This window comes from Lolium perenne, chromosome 1 (genome assembly GCF_019359855.2).
Source record: "Lolium perenne isolate Kyuss_39 chromosome 1, Kyuss_2.0, whole genome shotgun sequence".
Taxonomy (NCBI): domain Eukaryota; kingdom Viridiplantae; phylum Streptophyta; class Magnoliopsida; order Poales; family Poaceae; genus Lolium; species Lolium perenne.
This window is the reverse complement of record NC_067244.2, coordinates 59,943,420-59,961,407: the sequence shown is the minus strand read 5'-3', so window position 1 is coordinate 59,961,407 and position 17,988 is coordinate 59,943,420. Positions and strand designations below refer to the sequence as shown.

At 44.2% G+C, this 17,988-nt stretch overlaps 1 long non-coding RNA gene across 1 annotated transcript; it reads right to left on the bottom strand.

The window, feature by feature from the left end:
• Nucleotides 1–876: 876 nt before the first annotated feature.
• LOC127294870 (uncharacterized) lies at nucleotides 877–3,676 on the bottom strand. Its single transcript, XR_011754453.1, has 4 exons — nucleotides 3,091–3,676; nucleotides 2,757–3,008; nucleotides 2,446–2,652; nucleotides 877–1,104 (listed from the first exon to the last, which is right to left on the bottom strand). It is a non-coding gene; the product is annotated as an uncharacterized lncRNA (long non-coding RNA).
• Between the last annotated feature and the right edge of the window lie 14,312 nt (nucleotides 3,677–17,988).

The window sequence follows — 17,988 nt, the reverse complement described above, 5'->3', positions numbered from 1 at the left end:
ATGCATAAATATGATGTAAAGTATGCATAAAACATGTAGATATCATCAATAATGTGGCATGGAACATAAGAAATTATCAATACGTCGGAGACGTATCAGCATCCCCAAGCTTAGTTTCTGCTCGTCCCGAGCAGGTAAACGATAAACAAAGATAATTTCTGGAGTGACATGCCATCATAACCTTGATCATACTATTGTAAGCATATGTAGTGAATGCAGCGATCAAAACAATGTAAATGACATGAGTAAACAACTGAATCATATAGCAAAGACTTTTCATGAATAGTACTTCAAGACAAGCATCAATAAGTCTTGCATAAGAGTTAACTCATAAAGCAATAATTTAAAGTAAAGGTATTGAAGCAACACAAAGGAAGATGAAGTTTCAGCGGTTGCTTTCAACTTATAACATGTATATCTCATGGATATTGTCAATGTAAAGTAATATAACAAGTGCAATATGCAAATATGTAGGAATCAATGCACAGTTCACACAAGTGTTTGCTTCTTGAGGTGGAGAGAGATAGGTGAACTGAATCAACAATAAAAGTAAAAGAATGGTCCTTCAAAGAGGAAAGCATCGATTGCTATATTTGTGCTAGAGCTTTGATTTTGAAAACATATAGAGAGCAATAAAAGTAAAATTTTGAGAGGTGTTTGTTGTTGTCAACGAATGGTAGTGGGCACTCTAACCCCCTTGCCAGACAAACTGTGACGCCCCAGAACCGGTACCATGAGGATCCCAGCGAACCCGCCGAAATCCGCACGATATCGATTTTAGGAGACGCACCACCAAGCGCCTCGTACACGCCGAAGCATGCACGCGATGCGGGTGGAATCAATCACGAGCGGTAACATTACAACAGGATTACAATAGAGCCCAGAAGAAACATATATATTACAACAATGACTCCAACGAGTCAAGATACAAATATACAATACAAAGATCCAAATCATACAGAAGAGCGAATACATCCGAGTACGGATAAGATACAAATTGGACTAAGAGTCCTGAAGATAACCAGTGGCGTCCATAACCCTGCCCAGGCCAAGCCGGAAGGGTAACCCTTGCTAACGTCGTCTTCATCGAACATATCTTCATACCTGCCCGGTTATATCCCGTAGAAGCAGCAATAAGTACGGGTTCGTACTTAACAAGACTTCAAGACGTATAAGCATTCGTCAACCAGTCGTCCTTTGTACTTGAGGCACGCAGGGGACTTAGAGGACGCAAGAGGAACGTCATAGGCAATATGGTGGGGTTAAGCGGCAGCGAGCATGCACTAAAAACCTATAGAGACACTCTACAACATTCGTCTATCAGAGAAGGTGAGAAAGCGCATAAACTAACAGTTCTATACTCTGCAAACATAACACAACCGATGCGTTCCCCCCCCCCCCCCCCCGCAAGGAAGTACTTACAAGGGCACTCACACGGTTGACAAGTTTTAACCATTTATTATTAGAGTTGTGCTAACTTACTACGCAAGTTATTATGATTGAAACAGCAGGTGTAAGTTGTCTATGGTCGAGTCATACAGCTCCAAGTCGTCCATAACCGCGGACGCGGCTTATCGATAAGATTTTACCCTGCAGGGGTGCCCAAATGTGCCCACACGCACGATCAACCCACTTGCGACAGGTGGACATCACGACTCGCACTCTCCTTCACGACAACAATGTCCAGGAAGCCACCTAACCAAGTTGAACCCGTATCGAAGTCCGGCCGTATCTCCGAAACGGACCTAGCTATTGCGTGCACGGCTTCCGAGGGTCAGAACACACATAGGGGCGAATGACCCGCTTCAGCATGCGATAAACGCTCAGGCCGCAAACCTATACGTGCATACCAGAAACAAGGGATACTAGGCACCCAGGGGCTTCCCAAAGTAAATAAGTAACAGGCTAGCATGCACGCAAACAACAAATGGTAAAACATGTAAACTAGTTGTGGCCACTGGACAAAGCTGTAGATTCCGGCAGTGGTCGAGGGGAGACCCAGAAACATACCCACGTGTGGTTAGAGCGCTCAGTCTCGGAAAAGATAACAAGAACTCGGGGTCCTAGGTTTTAAAGAAACACAAGTGAGCCGTCACAAAACGATCAGCTGACCCACCGATGCCTCCGCTTAACAATTAAAGTAACCATGATACCCTCAACAGATATGTCCATAAACCATGTGTCATGATTCCCAACCGATAACCCGATAAGATAGCGGTAACGGTAACGAGATAACACAGCACTAGCATGCACTACGACTCGCAAGGCAGACCCGATAACCAAACAATAGCTGTAGGTGGTTGGTGGAGGCAATATAGGCTGCTTGAGGTAACAAGTGGAAGGGACACGTGACAAGAACGCAACTTAAAGCTAGCATGAGGAAGAAGGCAAAATAAAATAGGTAAGCGACTTCTGCAGGGGCAGGAGTATAGGGGAAATGCTTGCCTGTTAAAGCTTGCCGAGGGACATCCGGAGAACTTGTCGTATCTCACCACACCACTTCGTGATCCTATCCGGGAAGAAGCAAATGCCAGGAAGATACGAGGCTGAGAGGCTGACCCATGGGCCAGGTAAGAAGCTGATTGGCGCTGAATGCTGATCCTTTTCTCACTGGTGAAGAGATAACCCAAGACACTGACGGGCAGAACCCAACTGTCAGCAGAGCAAAGAAAAACAATGATTAAAAAGGAGAGGCTTTGCATGTCCTGGGGATGGATCAGGATTCAGGAGATTGCACGCATGCACACGGAACAAACCAGCTGGAGCTGAGCTAGCATCGACCTTCCCAGGATACATCACGCGTTGTTTTAAACCATACGAAGCCAGAGATTGGCATGCACAACGCCGGTGACGCCGTGACGGACGTGTCCGACGAGGAAGACGCAGAAGTAGCGACCAAGACGTGAGCAGCGCGGTGCCGCGGACGCGCTTGAGTGCGCTGGCGAGACGGACCTTGAGAAGAACCCGGAGGCGTCGGGGAAGACGAACAGCGATGCAGGGAGCCGTAGCTGCAGATACGAGGGCGGCCAGATAAATGACGAAGGTGCTGTCAAAGACTTGCATGTACAACGTATGAAGAGAGGCATTTACCCTCCGCATGGATGTTTAGAAGTCGCGACCTGTGGCGCTGCGGACGTGGACGGACTTGCAGACGAGGTCGCTGGTGACGGAGGACGGAGGACGGAGGACGCGAGCAACAGTGGTAGTTGAAGAGGCGCCGGTCAGCTTGCCGAGCATGGCCAAGGCGGCGGCCGGAGGCGAGCTTGGATGCAGAGTCGCAGACGTCGACTGGACGCACTGCGTCCAGGAACGTGGCGGCGTGCTTGACGGAGAAAATCGAGGATGACCTGCCGAGTCAGGGGAGGCCCGGGTGCAGCGGAGAACGTACACAAGAAGGAGGACCCGGGCGTTCTGGTGGCGGGGACGTGGTTGGAGCAGAGGAAGACGCACAACGTTTCAGAGATGAGCTCGCGCGCGAGGAGCACGATGACGCAGAGGTCGACGGAGACGCGAAGAGGCGGCGGCGCGGCGCGAGCTTGGGCGAGCACGCTGGCGACGTACGGACGGAAGCAGCGGCTGCTGTTTTCTCTTGGAAATCGGGAGGAGAAGAGCGAGCGACGAGAAGAAGAAAGGAGTGGCGGCGGCAGGGAGGGAGAAGCAGCACTAGGGTTGCAGGGAATGTTTTAAGGAGGAATGGTGCTGCTCCTATCCGTCCCATCGAACTCCTGGGTACGTGGCACCGCTCAGATTCTCGCCGTACAGGTTGAAGAAGACCCTCTCGCTAGGAGACGTAGCTGGGCCAGGAGATGTCCGGGTAAAGAGAGAAGAAAAATGGGCCAGGAAAAAGATGGTTTACAGGTTCGGAACTCGGAAGGGGTATTAGGTGGCCCAGCTGAACTGATTTTTGCTCTTCTTCTTCACGTTGATCTGCTGTTGCTGTTGTAATTCTTCTCCTCGCTGATTCTTCCAAGAAAACAAGAAAAGAGGAGAAGGGTTTGGGAAGAAAAGGGGTTTCAAAACAATTGGATGAAAACAAAGATTTAAAATAGGTTTTATAAAACATCCAGAACATTTTTTTATTATTATTATTATTATTGTTGTTTTGGGTTTATTTCAAAGTAAGAAAAGAGTGGGGGTTTTATAAACCTTACAAGAAGAAAGGAAAAGAGGTTTACTTTTAAATAATTTTGTTTTTTCAAAAATATGTGGATGATTATGCATGATGCTGATGATTATGCACAAAAGAAAAGAGAACAAGCAAAATCGAATAGGGGTATACCCTGGGCCGTTACACAAACCTTCAAAGAGCGGCTCCCATTTTATTTTATTTTTGTGTGGCACTCCTTCCAACCTTTCTTTCATAAACCATGGCTAACCGAATCCTTCGGGTGCCTGCCAACAATCTCATACCATGAAGGAGTGCCTTTTTATTTTAGTTTTACTAGGAAGAAAGCCCGTGCGTTGCTACGGATGATATTTTACCGAAATAGTTCTATGTAATTCGAGCATAAAAAACCCAATAATCTTGGCACACCCTTCTTTATATCCTTGCTAGATCCTGAAGAACTTTGGCAACGCACCACCATTTTCACCTACATGCCGCCTCCCTGCCCTCCACCTTCCACCCATGCATGACCCGCCCCTGGTCCTACTCGCCGACCATCGACTCGGGCTCTTTTTCTTGCTCGCCGGTGACACCCTCCCATCCCACTCCTCAAATTCCCCTCTATGCAGCACACCTCATGGACCCATTGGCATCTCTTTTCTGTAGCAATTGTGTTTACGGAGGTGGCGTTTTGGCTCATTGGAGCAAATGCTCCCATTATACAAAATAATTAAAAAGTAATTTTAAAAATTTCAAAAAAAATTGACATAAATTTTTTGGGGTACATCGTGACATTCTTTGTTAGTGCACAAGTTTTCATGGAGAAACAACATTTTATATGGCGTGTACAAAAAAGACAAAAAAATGTCCTGTACGTAGTCGTGTTATAGCATCAAAATTTATCTTTTTTTACAGGAGCCACAAATTTTTTTAGTTTCTTTTAAAAACTTGTGCACGAACATAAAATATGTAGATGTACATGAAAGATTTTACTTTAGAATTTTTTGACACTTCAAAATGTAGATTCATATAGTGGGAGCAAATGCTCCTATGAGCCAAAGTGAATATCCCTTGTGTTTACCTCTTGACGGACTTCGTAATTTTTGTTCAGCATTTCTTCGAGCGGGAAGTGTACTACTCCCTCTATTCATAAAAAAAATGAACTTTGGATAAATTTGGATATATCGGATACTGAAATCTAAAATCAGTCAAAATATATTTAAATTTTAACAAAGTTGAGACATCGGTTTTTGAACAGAGCTGAAGTTGTGCACTTTCCGTGAACTACCAAAAATCAACACCTATGACCTTGCATTACCACGTTTATGATCTCACCTCCCGGTCATTCGAGCGACAACGGAGAAGCAAACGCCATTGATCTATCACTATCAGTTTCCTAATTCAATTGAATTCACTATTGTACTTTGATATATCTAATCATAATTAAAGAATAATTAGATAAAAAAAACAGACACGGAGTTTGCAAGCCAGCACCGCACCTGATTGATTGCATCAAGCCATGGCCACAAAGATCACGTCCAATATTCACTTTCCTTGAGTCAAACGCAAGACACACATCCCGGGTACTCCTTGGCAATTCTATTCCGGCAGAGACATGGGCTGATCCGAAATTCTTGCTTGATCATCCGGTAGCTGGACGTCGACTGGAGACACGTCCCTGACATGAAGGCATGCATGCAGCTCAATTCGGCAGCTGCACCCTCTGCCTCCTTCGCCATGCCGGTTTCACCACACAGCCGTCATGCCACTCACCACGCTTTGCGTGGATGCCTAGACCGACCATGATGACGAGAGCGTGGCCGCTCCCCCGATGACCTTTCCATCACAATGGTTAACGCCGGGCTCGAACGGCATGTCCTTGATAAGACTGAGCACGCGCCGAACCTGCCGCTCCGCCCGGCATGCCGACGTCCACACGGGCATAGTGTGAGAGCGGAGGCGCTGTACCAGCCAGCCATTACTCCAACTGATTATATTTTTCATATCCATCAGCCTCGCGGCGACGCGACCAGGATCCATGACGTCAAACGTGTCCCCGTTCAGCCGCTTTCTTTTGGACTTCGTCGAGGTAAACGCGAATGGGGGAGACCAGCGGACGACGAAGGAGCATAGGGCAGCGGTAGAGCTTGGTTTCCACGTCTCTATTTGGTGCAGGGGCGCGCCGATCTATTGGTCCGGACGTTCTTGGTTTCCTGGCGATCCTCCTTGACCTGCGATGTGGTGGGAGCCATGGGACTCTGACGCCGTCCGTATAGTGGTACTCGAAGCTGTGCTGGCCTGTGCCCGCCCGTGTCCACGAGCCGACGACCCGGCTCTTGACCGCCGCCGGTCACGAGCAGGTGGTGGTTCGTGAGAGTTGTCGTTATTGTTTCCACGTGCTTAGACTACTCATAGTGCAAGTAACTTAAGTAGTAACTTAGGAGCCAACTCAGCAAATTTGCTTATGTGGCACTGAGTTAATGAGGAGAGAGGAGGATAGAGTAACATAGCTAGTTACTGTAACATCACACTTTTCAAGACACAATGAGTCTACAAGATAATTAATGGAGTATTAACTTGATGTTACTATGCACTATGAAGATAGTAACATAAACTAGTGTCATGTGCATGTTACTAGTTGAAGTTACTATGCACTATGACCAGCCTTAGGTCGATTTGTTGCCGGGCAATCTATCGCTCCCACCCATATTTATTGGATTAGAGATTAGAAGGCAAGAATATATAGGGTGACTCGTGTCTGATCGGGATTCCTAAGTTTTCCAAGGTTCAGTACAATTATAATTACACGGTTAAAAGGAGGAAAGTTTTTCTCGCGTGGGGGTGGAATTGGGCCGTTCCGATCTTGGGCCAATCCACCGCGACAGTTGGTCTGCTGTTGAGTCTTGACACGTCCGGGTTGTTTACCGATTGAATTATGTTGTCCATGTTTTACCGATCGACTCAATGAAGGATGATCGGGTTTTCAACGATCGAGGTAGATAAGGAAAGACGGACGAAACTAAACGGACGAAGAGAGGCCAAACGGACCGAACCAAGGAAACGCTTCTCCCTTTATTATTAGGTATAGATTATGATGACACTCCTCCCCACCTTTGCTTTCTCAAGCCATGGCTAACCGAATCCTTCGGGTGCCGTCCAACAATCACATACCATGGAGGAGTGTCTATTTTTATTAATTAATTTGGGACTGGGAATCCCATTGCCAGCTCTTTTTGCAAAATTATTGGATAAGCGGATGAAGCCACTAGTCCATTGGTGAAAGTTGCCCAACAAGATTGAAAGATAAACACCACATACTTCCTCATGAGCTATAAAACATTGACACAAATCAGAGGTAATAAGTTTTGAATTGTTTAAAGGTAGCACTCAAGCAATTTACTTTGGAATGGCGGTGAAATACCATGTAGTAGGTAGGTATGGTGGACACAAATGGCATAGTGGTTGGTTCAAGTATTTGGATGCATGAGAAGTATTCCCTCTCGATACAAGTTTTAGGCTAGCAAGGCTATTTGAAACAAACACAAGGATGAAGCGGTGCAGCAAAACTCACATAAAAGACATATTGTAAACATTATAAGACTCTACACCGTCTTCCTTGTTGTTCAAACTCAATATTAGAAATTATCTAGACTTTAGAGAGACCAAATATGCAAACCAAATTTTAGCATGCTCTATGTATTTCTTCATTAATAGGTGCAAAGTATATGATGCAAGAGCTTAAACATGAGCACAACAATTGCCAAGTATCACATTATCCAAGACATTTTAGCAATTACTACATGTAGCATTTTCCAATTCCAACCATATAACAATTTAACGAAGAAGAAACTTCGCCATGAATACTATGAGTAAAGCCTAAGGACATATTTGTCCATATGCAACAGCGGAGCGTGTCTCTCTCCCACACAATGAATGCTAGGATCCATTTTATTCAAACAAAAAAAAAACAAAAACAAACCGACGCTCCAAGCAAAGCACATAAGATGTGACGGAATAAAAATATAGTTTCAGGGGAGGAACCTGATAATGTTGTCGATGAAGAAGGGGATGCCTTGGGCATCCCCAAGATTAAACGCTTGAGTCTTCTTGATATATGCAGGGGTGAACCACCGGGGCATCCCCAAGCTTAGAGCTTTCACTCTCCTTGATCATGTTGTATCATCTCCCTCTCTTGATCCTTGAAAACTTCCTCTACACCAAACTCAAAACAACTCATTAGAGGGTTAGTGCACAATCAAAATATACATGTTCAGAGGTGAAATAATCATTCTTAACACTTCTGGACATTGCACAAAGCTACTGAAAGTCAATGGAATCGAAAAATCCATCGAACATAACAAAACAGGCAATGCGAAATAAAAGGCAGAATCTGTCAAAACAGAACAGTTCGTAATGACGGATTTTATTGAGGCACCAGACTTGCTCAAATGAAAATGCTCAAATTGAATGAAAGTTGCGTACATATCTGAGGATCACTCACGTAAATTTGCATAATTTTCTGAGTTACCTACAGAGAATTTTTCCCAGATTCGTGACAGCAAAGAAATCTGTTTCTGCGCAGTAATCCAAATCTAGTATGAACCTTACTATCAACGACTTTACTTGGCACAACAATGCACAAAACTAAGATAAGGAGAGGTTGCTACAGTAGTAAACAACTTCCAAGACACAAAATAAAAACAAAGTACTGTAGTAAAAACATGGATTGTCTCCCATAAGCGCTTTTCTTTAACGCCTTTCAGCTAGGCGCAGAAAGTGTGTATCAAGTATTATCAAGAGACGAAGTGTCAACATCATAATTTGTTCTAATAATAGAATCAAAAGGTAACTTCATTCTCTTTCTAGGGAAGTGTTCCATACCTTTCTTGAGAGGAAATTGATATTTAATATTATCTTCCTTCATATCAATGATAGCACCAACAGTTCGAAGAAAAGGTCTTCCCAATATGATGGGACAAGATGCATTGCATTCAATATCCAAGACAACAAAATCAACGGGGACAAGATTATTGTTAACGGTAATGCGAACATTATCAACTTTCCCCAAAGGTTTCTTTGTAGAATGATCAGCAAGATTAACATCCAAATAACAATTTTTCAATGGTGGCAAGTCAAGCATATTATAAATTTTCTTAGGCATAACAGAAATACTTGCACCAAGATCACATAAAGCATTACAATCAAAGTCATTGACCTTCATCTTAATGATGGGTTCCCAACCATCCTCTAGCTTTCTAGGAATAGAAGCTTCGCGTTTTAGTTTCTCTTCTCTAGCTTTTATGAGAGCATTTGTAATATGTTTCGTGAAAGCCAAATTTATAGCACTAGCATTATGACTCTTAGCAAGTTTTTGTAAGAACTTTATAACTTCAAAGATGTGGCAATCATCAAAATTTAAACCATTATAATCTAAAGCAATGGGATCATCATCCCCAATGTTGGAAAAAATTTCAGCAGTTTTATCACAGGCAGTTTCAGCAGTTTTAGCAGTTTCAGGCAGTTTTTCGCGCTTTGTATTTGAAGTAGAAACATTGCCAACACCAATTATTTTACCATTAATAGTAGGAGGTGCAGCAACTTGTGTAGCATTAGCATTACTAGTGGTGGTAATAGTCCAAACTTTAGCTATATTCTGTTCTTTCTCATTTTCTTCTCTTTCCCACCTAGCACGCAATTCGGCCATCAATCTTATATTCTCATTAATTCTAACTTGGATGGCATTTGCTGTAGTAACAATATTATTATTAAGATTTTCATTAGGCATAACTTTTGATTTCAAAAGATCAACATCAGCAGCAAGACTATCGACTTTAGAAGCAAGTATATCAATTTTCCCAAGCTTTTCTTCAACAGATTTGTTAAAAGCAGTTTGTGTACTAATAAATTCTTTAAGCATAGCTTCAAGTCCAGGGGGTGTGTTCCTATTATTGTTGTAAGAATTCCCATAAGAATTACCATAGCTGTTGCCATTATTATAAGGATATGGCCTATAGTTGTTACTAGAATTGTTCCGGTAAGCATTGTTGTTGAAATTATTATTTTTAATGAAGTTTACATCAACATGTTTTTCTTGAGCAACCAATGAAGCTAACGGAACATTATTAGGATCAACATTAGTCCTATCATTCACAAGCATAGACATAATAGCATCAATCTTATCACTCAAGGAAGAGGTTTCTTCGACAGAATTTACCTTCTTACCTTGTGGAGCTCTTTCCGTGTGCCATTCAGAGTAATTAATCATCATATTATCAAGAAGCTTTGTTGCTTCACCAAGAGTGATGGACATAAAGGTACCTCCAGCAGCTGAATCCAATAGGTTCCGCGAAGAAAAATTCAGTCCTGCATAAAAGGTTTGGACGATCATCCAAGTAGTCAGTCCATGGGTTGGGCAATTTTTAACCAAAGATTTCATTCATTCCCATGCTTGTGCAACATGCTCAGTATCCAATTGTTTAAAATTCATTATGCTACTCCTCAAAGATATAATTTTAGCAGGGGGATAATATCTACCAATAAAAGCATCCTTGCATTTAGTCCATGAATCAATACTATTCTTAGGCAGAGATAGCAACCAATCTTTAGCTCTTCCTCTTAGTGAGAAAGGGAACAATTTTAATCTTATAATGTCACCATCTACATCCTTATATTTTTGCATTTCACAAATTTCAACAAAATTATTGAGATGGGCAGCAGCATCATCAGAACTAACACCAGAAAATTGCTCTCGCATAACAAGATTTAGTAAAGCAGGTTTAATTTCAAAGAATTCTGCTGTAGTAGCAGGTGGAGCAATAGGTGTGCATAAGAAATCATTATTATTTGTGGTTGTGAAGTCACACAACTTAGTATTTTCAGGAGTACCCATTTTAGCAGTAGTAAATAAAGCAAACTAGATAAAGTAAATGCAAGTAACTAATTTTTTTGTGTTTTTGATATTGCAAACAAGATAGCAAATAAAGTAAAACTAGCAACTAATTTTTTTGTATTTTGATTTAGTGCAGCAAACAAAGTAGTAAATAAAACTAAGCAAGACAAAAACAAAGTAAAGAGATTGGGATGTGGAGACTCCCCTTGCAGCGTGTCTTGATCTCCCCGGCAACGGCGCCAGAAAAAGAGCTTGATACGCGTACAGCACGCGTCCGTTGGGAACCACAAGAGGAAGGTGTGATGCGTACAGCGGCAAGTTTTCCCTCAGTATGAAACCAAGGTTTATCGAACCAGTAGGAGCCAAGAAGCATGTTGAAGGTTGATGGCAGCGAGATGTAGTGCGGCGCAACATCAGGGATTCCGGCGCCAACGTGGAACCTGCACAAAACAAACCAAGTACTTTGCCCCAACGAAACAGTGAGGTTGTCAATCTCACTGGCTTGCTGTAACAAAGGATTAGATGTATAGTGTGGATGATGATTGTTTGCAGAAAACAGTAGAACAAGTATTGCAGTAGATTGTATTTCAGTATAGAGAATTGGACCGGGATCCACAGTTCACTAGAGGTGTCTCTCCCATAAGATAAACAGCATGTTGGGTGAACAAATTACAGTTGGGCAATTGACAAATAGAGAGGGCATGACCATGCACATACATATTATGATGAGTATTGTGAGATTTAATTGGGCATTACGACAAAGTACATAGACCGCTATCCAGCATGCATCTATGCCTAAAAAGTCCACCTTCAGGTTATCATCCGTACCCCCTCCAGTATTAAGTTGCTAACAACAGACAATTGCATTAAGTATTGCGCGTAATGTAATCAATAACTACATCCTCGGACATAGAATCAATGTTTTATTCCTAGTGGCAACAGCACATCCATAACCTTAGAGGTTTCTCTCACTCCCCCAGATTCACGGAGACATGAACCCACTATCGAGCATAAATACTCCCTCTTGGAGTTACTAGCATCAACTTGGCCAGAGCATCTAATAATAACGGGGAGCATGCAAGATCATAAACAACACATAGACATAAATTGATAATCAACATAACATGGTATTCTCTATTCATCGGATCCCAACAAACACAACATATAGAATTACAGATAGATGATCTTGATCATGTTCGGCAGCTCACAAGACCCGACAATTAAGCACAATGAGGAGAAGACAACCATCTAGCTACTGCTATGGACCCATAGTCCAGGGGTAGACTACTCACACATCACTCCGGAGGCGACCATGGCGGTGTAGAGTCCTCCGGGAGATGATTCCCCTCTCCGGCAGGGTGCCGGAGGCGATCTCCTGAATCCCCCGAGATGGGATTGGTGGCGGCGGCGTCTCTGGAAGGTTTTCCGTATCGTGGCTCTCGGTACTGGGGGTTTCGCGACGAAGGCTATTTGTAGGCGGAAGGGTAGGTCAGGGGCGTCGCGAGGGGCCCAGGAGACAGGTCGGCGCGGCCAAGGCTTGGGCCGCGCCGGCCACCCTCCTGGCCACCTCGTGGCCCCACTTCGTTGACTCTTCGGTCTTCTGGAAGCTTCGTGGCAAAATAGGACCCTGTGCGTTGATTTCGTCCAATTCCGAGAATATTTTCTTACTAGGATTTCTGAAACCAAAAACAGCAGAAAACAGCAACTGGCTCTTCGGCATCTTGTTAATAGGTTAGTTCCAGAAAATGCATAAATATGATGTAAAGTATGCATAAAACATGTAGATATCATCAATCAATAATGTGGCATGGAACATAAGAAATTATCAATACGTCGGAGACGTATCAGCCTCCTATATAAACACGTAACCCGTATGAACTGAAGTACAGTTCAACTCATTGTCTTTAACAGCTAGTTCTTGGACTTCAAAAGGATATTATTAAGCTAGAAAATACACTATTACTACTGATGTGCTGATCATCTGCATCCTAACTGCAAGCATCTCCAAAATAACACTGCATAGCTACAAACTAAAGTAGCACTACTCATGTGCTGATCACCTGCACTAACCCAAATTGTCTCCAAAAGTTGTCTTCTTCTTCTTCTTCAAATGGATATGGTACTTCTGTCCTGCACACCATATTTTTGACCTGTGGCAGCAGCTAGGAAGATGAAGTCCTGGGACTGCTTAGTCCATGCCAATGGCAGCCCAATCATTGGTGGTGGGAACTGTTGAATATGCACCAACAATTCACTTTCTGCATCGAAACGAAATTCAGTGAGACCATCGCTAGTGGAAAACTAGTTATAAGTGGGATGCTATTCTATGGCGCATCAGTTTTCCGTGCGTCACATAATTTATTTATGTGCCACGCCAGACAATGTGCGCCACTGAAATAGCGAATTTTGTGGCGCACTATTTTGTGGCGCACCTCACTCGTATGCGCCACAGAAATAAGGTGGGCTCCACCCCTAATCATTGGTTTCACTATTTTCTGTGGCGTATAGGACCAAGAGCGCCACAGAAATAAGACTTTCTGTGACGCACGTGGGACGATGCGCCACAAAAAATACACATTTTGTAGTGCACCTAACCCATGCGCCACAGAAAGAAGCTTTTCCTTCTCCACGCAACTACACCCCCCTCTGGATCGTCTTTTTACCTCTGTAAAATATAAAAGAAATAGATATATATTTTAAAAAATAAAATCCTTCGTGGTGCCCATGTATTATGTCATCTAATACTACTGAAAATTAACAAACATGAATTTCGACTTTTTTTGCAAATTTGTGTTGCAAAATCATCAAACTGGATTTGGATTTGTGGTTGCATACGAACTCAAAAAAAAACACAATATATCAAAATGACTGGGAGAAAATTCTACAAAAGATTGGCAAAGTCAAGATTTTTTCCTGCAAAAAAAAATTGAGAAAAAATTCTGCGGCGCACCACATGCCCATGCGCCACAGAATTCTTAGCCCGAAATTTGAATTTTGGTGGCGCCCTTCTCCTCCTCTTCTCCTCCACTTCTCCTCACTTCTCCTGCACTTCTCCTTACTTCTCCATTTTTCTCCCTTCTCCTCTTTCTCCTCCCTTCTTCTCCCTCCTCCTCATCCACCCACACCCGACAACCACCTCCTACTTCGGCGACCACCTCCTCCTCCGGTGACCACCTCCTCCTCCTGCGACCTCCTCCTCCTCCGGCAACCACCACCACCACCTCCTCAACCACCACCTTCTCCTCCTCGTCCGGCGACCACCACCACCTCCTCCTCCTCCTCCTCCTCCACCACCATCACCTCCTCCTCCTCCTCCTCCTCCTCCTCGTCCTCCACCACCGCCACCTCCACCACCACCACCTCCTCCTCCTCCTCCTCCTCCTCGTCCTCCACCACCCCCACCTCCACCACCACCACCACCTCCTCCTCCTCCTACTCCACCACCACCACCACCTCCTCCTCCGGCCGGCCTCTTCCTCCACCCACCGACCCACCCAACCACCCACCTCCAGCGACCTTCCGGTGAAATTTTAAAAAAAATAAAAAAAATCGGCGGCCCCAGATTTAGATCCGCCATTTTAAAAAAATTCAAAACAAAAATCTGTGGGGCACCACCGCTGGTGCGCCACAGAAATAAGACTTTCTCTTTATGTGGCGCACCCTGCCTAGTGCGCCGCAGAAATAAGATTTTCTGTGGCGCATGGGCAGGTGCGCCACAGGATTCTTATTTTTGTGGCGAGAATTCTGTGGTGCACCATCCCATGCGCCACAGAATATGGTTTTAGGTGCGCCATAGATGAGATTTTTCCTACTAGTGCCTCTTGTCCCCTCCATACTCGGTGACTTCTAGCACCTCTGACATCGGCTCTAAGGAGGTGTCGGCCGCTGTCGCGCGAGCCCTGAAGTGTGCAATGCTAGAAGCCTGAAACTCCATCACCATCATCACCCTGAAATCGGCGCCCCTCGGAATAACGAGCTCCGTCCCCCTGTGCCTGCACTCCGTCCCCATCCGGACAAGATCCATCCAGATCGAGGCATGCTCAAATCCTGTTGCGGCACCACCAAAAAATCCAGCAATGCCGCCACCGCTTCCTCCATCTGCTGCATGTCTTTCGTCGGTGGTTGCAGGTACCAAATCTTCTCAATCTCCATCCCGTTGGTGGCACGGGAGGTGATGTGGGAGGAGGTGGCGGTATGATTTGGGAGAGAATAAGGAGGATCGGGCCAGATTGGCTACGGAAGAGGCCGGCACGGGAGGAGGAGCTCGCCGCCGGAGTCCATGGAGAAGTGAGCAGTGAGCGATGGAGATGTGAGGAGTGAGAGTCAACGATCCCAGGGGTTATTTAGACGAGCGCCGTCGTGGCCTTTTGGAGATGCAAACTGTTGTCCAACGTCTCCAAAACCTGGGACAAAACAACCAATCTGAAGTTCGGTATTAGATACTTAGGGGGTAATTTGCCACACTTAATACATAAGGGGTTAGGGTCCCAAACCTCATACTTAGGGGTGATTTGTACTTCCGTTACATCCTGCAACCATAGGCGCCGCCGGCCTTGCTTGCTTTACTGGACATCACGGTTGGACTTGATGGCCCGTTCCCGTCCTTCATCTCTGCTTGCACCGTGCTTGGCCTCGTCTGTAGGCACCACCTCGGAGCATTTTCATCCCCGCCAGCGTGGATAACCTACTCCTGGCTCCCTCACCAGCAGCCCAACGCCAGCAGCCACCTCCGACCAGTTTCGTCTCCGCCAGCAAGATCCGGATGAAATCTAGGCTACATCTATAGAGAAATAAAGAGGGCGGAAAGCATAGGTGCAGCCGCCCTCCATACAACGGTAGAAAGGCCGTTGATAGCGAGCGACTTTTTAGGCTGCAAATCGTCGAGAAAATGCACTAGTCCCATGCACGGGACATCCCGTGGGAACACCATCCATTTATGTAACATTGCTTTAAGATTTGGATACACGGAGAATCTTTTGCATGCACATAGTATTATGACTACCCCATACTAATACTCTCCCTCCTCCTTTAATACATGAATCTAATCTTTAATGTTGAATTTAAAAGTGCCATATTTATTGAAATATATATATCAAAATAAGAATTTGTTTGAATACGTGAATTTATTTTTATGATATATTTTCAACAAACAAAAAAATTGGTTTCTTTCGACAAAATTCGAATTATGAATTCTGAAACACATTTAAACATAATGATGCACAATAAAATTTGATAAAACTAGATACAAAAAAACGTATTTTCAAATTAAAATATAAGGCAACTAAAATATTTTCTAAATTTGATGAACCAAGTTTGAAACTGAATGAAACAAATTGTTTCGATGAAAATTTTCACCTTTTTTTCATTCATTATGTTTGATTGTGTTTCAAAAGTTGATTTTTAAAAGTTACCAAAATATATTCAATGTTATACTTATTTTGTACCCACTCTGTTTAATAGGAGCCCAAATGTTCAAACGGTTTGCAAATTGAACTTCTAATTCAAAAGATATAGATTTTATAAATTTTGCATCTAGTATGAATGGAGAGAAGTAGACTGATCGTAAACGAAGAAAAAAGTAGAAGAGAGAAGGTGGGTCCGTGCACATCCCATGCACGGAACAAATGCCACTCTCGCAGATCGTGTGTAGGTTTATCGACGGACCATTTCTCTCTCTTCCCTCGGGGTCTTCCACCTCACCAGAATTCTCACGTGTATGCAGCCAGCGACGGTAAAAACTCACCGTTCCAACCGGTATACATCGAAGAAGCAGCTGGTCCATTGATCAACACGGTCGTTTTCTTCTGGCGTGTGCAGTGTGGGGCAAGTTCTTGTCTGCCCGGGACCAGGTCTTTCCCCTGTTCATTAGTGCAGGTACGCGTTAGTACCAGATATCTTGTAGTAAATACATTGTGTGCACCTTCTTTCCGCCTGAATCTTAATCCTAACCTGTTAACAGCCTCCGATGCGACAAGTTCAGAAGCCGTCTGGTTCAACGTCGCGTTTTTCGATATTTATTTGTCTATATTGCTATTTAAGTTGTGATACCAAGACGAGTATAGAAATTTGGTGTAGCGAACCGGTACACGGAGGCTCCAAGGAGAGAGGCAATCAGGTGATCTACAAAACACATATAAGGTTCCGCCCTCCTTCAGCAACGTCATCGGTTCGCTCCGTCTCCGGTGACCTTGGGGCCTTTGAGGTGTGGTGGACCACTCGCTCACGGGAGGGTTCTTGTTTTAATTTAGTTTGTTTTTAGTGTCTTCTTCAAGATGATGAGGTGGTAGCTGCATCTTGAAGTCAAAATAAGGTCCTCTCTGTGCTATCCTCGTTGTGGTGGTGTGTCCAGGCCGGTGGAGGATGGCGTCAGCACGGATCTCCTGGGATCATTCAGTTTATGTGACTTCAGGTATGGCTCTTTCAATCCTTCATGACTCATGTTTGGCGGAAGTTGCTGATCTGGTTCATTGGTCCTTGGGACCTGTTTGAATACTACAACAAGCTTTACCCAACTACGGCGGTAACATCGGCTCATGCATGGTCTATGAATGTATGTAAATTTTATTATGGATGGATGTTTCTCAGTAGATATAGATGGGTGAACTTCTTCGAGAAGAAATGAGTTGTGATATAAGACCACATGCTGCGGTCTTCTCCAGGTGACCGCGCACAAGAAAAATGTTGACAATGGAACTGTGATCTGTCAATATGTCAGGTGCTCTGGAGATGCAGCGAAGACTCGCCATCCTCGCTAGGAAGACCGGCCCCCCTGATTCACATTCTGGATAGAAAATCAGCAACAAGACCTAGCTCCTGTGCATATGCCCGATGTCACATGACTTTCGCAGAAATCAGTGATTCGGTAGTATCTTCAAACCAATCAGGAAGTGGTGATGATAATAATTTAGCAGGCGCAAAAGAACAGAATTAATAAAAGGACCGTGATCAGAACAACCAGCAAACCACCGCAAGCAACCATACGAAACAAACCAGG